Below are 6,000 nucleotides of genomic sequence, written 5' to 3'. Positions count from 1 at the left end.
TTGTTGAACGACACCATCCTGCACCACATTCGGGCAGTCCCGCTTCCAATGCCCCACGCCCCCGCACGCGTGACATGGTGACATCCTTTTCATCCCTTGTGCATCATTTTGAATCACAACACTATTCAAGTCTGGACCACGATTCACAATACCTCGACCTCTCGGTTGTGCCTGAAACACACCATTCCCTTGCGGTTGCTGCTGTATCAGCTGTTGAATTCCATTTCCCTGCATTCCTGCCTGTGCAGCCCTTATCTGCATCACCATCACTTTCTTCTTTAACTTTTTCTGCTTCAGCTCAATTTAATCACTACAGTATTTCGCATACTGCAACACCTCATCAATTGGCTTCGCTTGCCAACAAATCAAATGATTCTTAATCATCTGGCTAACCTCTGGTCTCAGCCCTTCAACAAATCTGAATACAAGATGGTTCATATCTTTTGGCTCAATGGTCTCAGTACCACTTTAATGTTTGAATGCTTTTAACAACCTCTCATAGTAATCATGTATTGATTCCTTAACCTCCTGTGAGGTCCGGTTGATTTTCTGCCAATCAGTCACTTTCTGAGACACTTTCTGCTTCAGAAACTCAATCACTTTATAATAATACTTCATCACCTCCTCAGATGGTGCTCCGGTCACTTTATCCCTTGCCGGCTCCTTCATCGGCCAATCTACCCCTCTCTTGCACTCGAGCCACAAATCAGGCAGAACAATGATCTCACACAAAGTATTCAAGTCTTCCCAGAGACACTTTGCAAGTTTCACGAACCTATCTGTTTGTTGATACCACTCGATCGGTTTCTCCCTCAACCTGGGATAATCATTTATAAAAGATAGGATGTCTCCTCTGGACCACGGCACATGAATTAAAACTGCCCCAGCTGTTTCCCTCATGGGTAATATTTTTACTGATTCTGTATCAGGTGGAGCTTTTGTCTGACTCGACCCTGGGCTGTCTCCTTTCTCCTTATCTCTTTTCTTTGCCCATCTGCCTTCCCATTTTTCTAACGCACCCCATATTTGTGCACTTTGCAGTATTTCTTTTAAATGTGCTTTCATTCCGGCAGACCTCATATGCTCAAAGTCTTTTGAATCAAAGTCTAACCTGTAGCTTCTTTGAAATGTTTAGTGTTTTCAATATCAATGTTATACTTGTCTGCTAGGTTCGCTAATCTCTGATGCACCTTGCCCACTTCTTTGGTAATCTTAGGACACAGATATCTCAGTTCTGCTTCGTTGTATGATTCTAATCTGTTTACCCCCATTGCTCCGTCCACTAGTTCAGCAGCTTCCACTCCCAACCTCACAATATTCAGATACTCATCTTTCCCTATCTTTTCTGGTTCTACGGCAGTCACTGTAGTCTTTTGTGAAGCATAGGTCTTTTCTAGCCACTCATTCAACTGTTGTACTGTAAAACCTTGCAGTGAAATGTTCCCTGCATGCATCATTGGCAACTGTGAAGCATTCGTACTTATCGTCTGTGGGGTTAATACCCCTAGCCCTGCCTGACGCAATGCCTCTAATGGTGCTTCCACTGGGCTAAGATCTATTAAGGACCTTGGCTTTTCAACTGCTTGCTCTCCTGGGGCCATTAACAGGGGAGTTCCTATGGACCCTCCTCTTATTGCATCTTGGGTCATTACTCTCTGATCACATACGCCAGATTTACCTTGTGCATACAATGGCACCGGTGGACCAACAGTAATTGGTAACGATATTGCAGCAGGTGTCTGACCTGGTCCCAAACTTCGTGGAGCAGCAACTCCATAGGTCTGTTCTAAAGTAGCCGGGACAGGTACTAATGGAGGACCGGCTACTGGGTTATATCCTGGTATCAGTTGTGGCTGCGGCTGGGACAGTAATTTCGGAGTCGACTCAATCTGCACTAACCTCGATTTTGCATATATCGGGTCTGGCAGCACTATCAGATTCGTAGTAGTCTCGAGTACTGGGACGTATGGATAGATTCTCTGTATCTGCCATGGAGGTTGCAACTGTATCTGCATGTCTGGCGCAGTGGGTACACTGGAACCATTCTGTTTCGAAACAGAATCACTAGTTTGTACTGTATCTGTAACTCCCTTCTCCTGCGTTTGGTTCCCAGGACCCATACTAGTGCTCGGGACATTGTCGCTCACCGCATAAGGTGGCATGTGATCATGTAATATTCGGTCCATGAATTCCTCGTCATCCGAATCGTCTTCCTCTTCCCAAGGTCTCTTAGTTTCCTTAGGCTTACTAGAGTCTTTGTCTGTTTACAGGAGGCTTTCTTTCCCTGCGTCTCTTCTCCCTGTGTTATTGCTGGGAACAATTTTAATCCATCAACTATTACCCGTCTCCACATTTTGTTCTCATTATCCCATCTAGCTTCTGTATAAGACTTTTCAGCTCTTTTTAATCTCCTTTGGAATCTTTCTTGTCTATGTTTAAGGGCCATTAAATCCCAAATCGCTAAAGCCTCATACTGAGCTGGCCTCGGAGGTGGTTTTTGTGTACTTAACAGCCACCTTAAATTCTCTAGCACCTTCGGATTGAACGTCCCATGTTCTGGGAACGCTAAACTTCACTCTTTCTCTGTTAATTTGCGCCACTGTTTCATCCATAAACAAGGTGCGACACCTTTTTCCTCCATAACTATGTAAGCTGGAGTACCCTCAGGCGGTGTAGGCTCCCCTTCACTCGCCATAATGTATGCATCTCCTTTCAGAGCACTCTTAAAAGCCTTGACAAAATTCATCTTTGCGTTTTCTCTTATTTGTATTTTAATCAGAAAGTGACTTTAGTTCCCATGGCACTCTTCACCCACATTTCTCAACCTATTGCTCCTCACGTATGATAGCCAATCCGTGCGCGACCCCTCTCGACAACTGACCTATCTCAGCGCAGCACCACTGACATCACATTCACACACTGCAGCTGACAAAGTCTTGCGGCTCGTCCGCCCCTCAATGAATTCACACAAACTAATGCAAAATTACTGTGAGCACCTTTAATAACAACACAAATCTGCCAGTTTGCTACAGGAAGGGTAACACATTCGCTTCAGAACTTTACAGTGATTTCACTTGAAGCCTCAGCCGCTACTCTCTCCTCAGTTCCCGCATACGCAAGCAGAATTCGACCCGCGAATCCTACTCTCGACTTGTTAATGGTTCGTCCTAGTGCACTTTAGAACTTGCCAAATCTCCATCGAAAGTTTCACACATACAATTTGACTCAAACTCGACTTGTCAACCACGCCCGATTGACCTATTAAACCACACAGATTACAACATAAACCCAAGTGTCTCCTACACTTGACAATATACTCTGGAGTCTTAGACCACGACGGGTCCGTACAAAACAACCAACCACGTGGATAATTTTTTAGCACAGAGCGCCACACTCATATGAAGTACGCCGACTTCCCTACTCTCATACTGCGAAGTACGCCCACTCCTACTAAAACAACATTTATCTGGCCTAAATACATGCAGACTTCACAATTCTCCTGCAAAATGCACAAGCTGAGCAAGCGCAAAACCCTATACCACACACACTATGACGCCAAGAACATTCCCAACTCACTTAGGCAGGTTCCGAGATCCCGGGAAAGTCATGGTGAATTTAGAAACACATCATACCTCCAATTTGCATTATTACAGAAAAACAATTTAAACAATGATTCTCCGTCCTAGGGCCCCAAAGGGCCTAACCGTCGCTCTGCTACCAGAACTGTTAACGCGTCCCTTTATGTTAATTTATTACACATTAGGACTCATTTTAGGCCAATGAATCTTTTGACCCAGTTGAGAGACACCGTAGGACGAGATGACTAATCAATATATCAATCAATACATCAATAATGTCATCAATATTTATTTCAACAATACATTCCACTTTAGTCGAAGTTATTAATCAATTCAAGATGCTACCATGACCTTTCAGCCATGAATAACCACACCAGTTTAGTAGAATTTTATGAATTTTATTCCCTATTAGCTCCAAATAAAGATTAGATGCGTTAACCTCAAAACCAAGAAACACAATAACATAGTCACGATATGGCAGCTTTGATAAGATTTGATTAAGGCAAGAATCAGAAACATTAGAATATAGCACAGCGTGAACATAGATCAAGAATAGCAGAGTGTCAAATACGCGTCAGTTCAACATAGCATAATGTCAGTCGTTTGTCTATTTGCGTCAGTTTTGGTAAACCCCTGTCCTAACCACTAATTAGCATTCGCATGTTGGGCTTCATGCAAAACAATTTAGAACACCAATTTGGAAAACATCTAGCTATGGTCTCTGTCAAAAGCAAGCAGTTGGTACCTAGAAAGGAAAAGCAAACAGACAAATTACAAATGCATTGTCATAATTACCCTCCAAAGTTTTAGGTCAGCGCACAGGTTCAGTCTTCGTCTTCAGGACATCAGTCAAATCGCCATCAGTCAGGACTCTACTGAAGGGCAAAAAGTGCACTTCCCTCATAAGGAGTAAAAGTGTGAATGGACAAACTAAAGGCAAGGATGTTTTTTTCAATAATCTCAAATCACCAAACAGAGTGACAGAGTTTCTGGATAAAATCAATAGCGTTCCCTAACCCACCTAAATGCACCCTCTGTGACATGGGTTTTTTATCCCTTTTCCATAGTACATTCCCCCAAAATTCTATTGGACATTTGTTATAACCCTACTGTCTTTAACCTATCAAATTTGACATTAGGTAATCCTAATCTTCACCCCATATTGGTTTACAAGTCTTTGATTGGTCTTCGCAATTGACGTCTTCAGAGGTGGCACGTCCGGTGTGACTTCATCTCTCGATTATTCTTTGCACATCTTTTGGTCAGCAGTTCCATTGTATTCACCAGTTTAAATGACCTTGTACATTACATTAATCTACACTTGTTTCAATTCATTTATAACATTTAGTCCACGGCACAGAAGATGCGCCTGGGAACGGATTTAACATGGTTACATTCATCTTCCAAGTTTGAAGAAAAAGAACATTGCGGGGTCATGGCCCCTTGTGAGTCAGCACACTAAAAAACAGAAACATTTATTTAATATGAGAGCCAGGCAGCTAAGCTGCAGCTCATGCTAACTTAAGGCCTATGAGGATTTTCAATACAGATTCAATAATGCAAATGTTAATATAAGTTTAATTTGAACATAACATAAACATTTTATTCATCATTATTAGTTTGCGCATACATTGGTGGCCACTCATCGTGGTCACAATTCAAGTGCACGTTTAAGCAAAATCGCTATTATTATAGTTTCTATGCGGCATCGTCGCACATTAATATATAAACATTTCATGTTAATATAGATTATATAAGCTACGCTCTCTCAAAACCATAAAACTACAAACCCTCCTTGTAAGACGTTCAATGGACAGAGACCAAGTGAACCATAAAGGGGTTCCTAAATGGAACTTCTGGTCTCTGTTGACAGCCAGACGAAGGGACATATTTCAGCACAAATTGAGGAGTGAATAAGCTGCTTAAGAAATATAGCAGCTGTAGCTACTAGAATTTTACCAGCGTGTATTAAAACTGAGTGCTTCATTCCCTGCAACTAAATTATAATGATATGCAGGCAACTGAGTACTAAAGTGAATTGTGCTCTGTAATTTAGATAATTGCAGCTTGATTTGAGTAAGCAGCGCTCTAACATCCCAGAGATCTATGCTACTCTGTTCCTTCGATCCCTAGTCCACATGTTTCCTCCATCACCGCATTCATCCTCCTCTACTGCCTCATACTGCCCAGAGTTACTGACTTCACAGGCATCCATTCTATAAACAACAAGAGTGATAGACTCACCTTTTCCACCAACATCACTGAAAAGCTGATTCTAAAATAGTGACAGAAAGAATCGTCAGAAAGCTCCCTGTGGTATCTACTTACCACTGAAAAAAATATCACTGGAGTAGAGAAAGACAGAGAAGAATATCAATATCAAACTGGTTTCCACAATATATAAAGATTGCTGGCACAATAC

Source organism: Pleurodeles waltl, chromosome 1_2 (assembly GCF_031143425.1).
Source record: "Pleurodeles waltl isolate 20211129_DDA chromosome 1_2, aPleWal1.hap1.20221129, whole genome shotgun sequence".
Classification (NCBI taxonomy): domain Eukaryota; kingdom Metazoa; phylum Chordata; class Amphibia; order Caudata; family Salamandridae; genus Pleurodeles; species Pleurodeles waltl.
The sequence above is the reverse complement of the archived record's forward strand: the minus strand, read 5'-3'. Positions refer to the sequence as shown.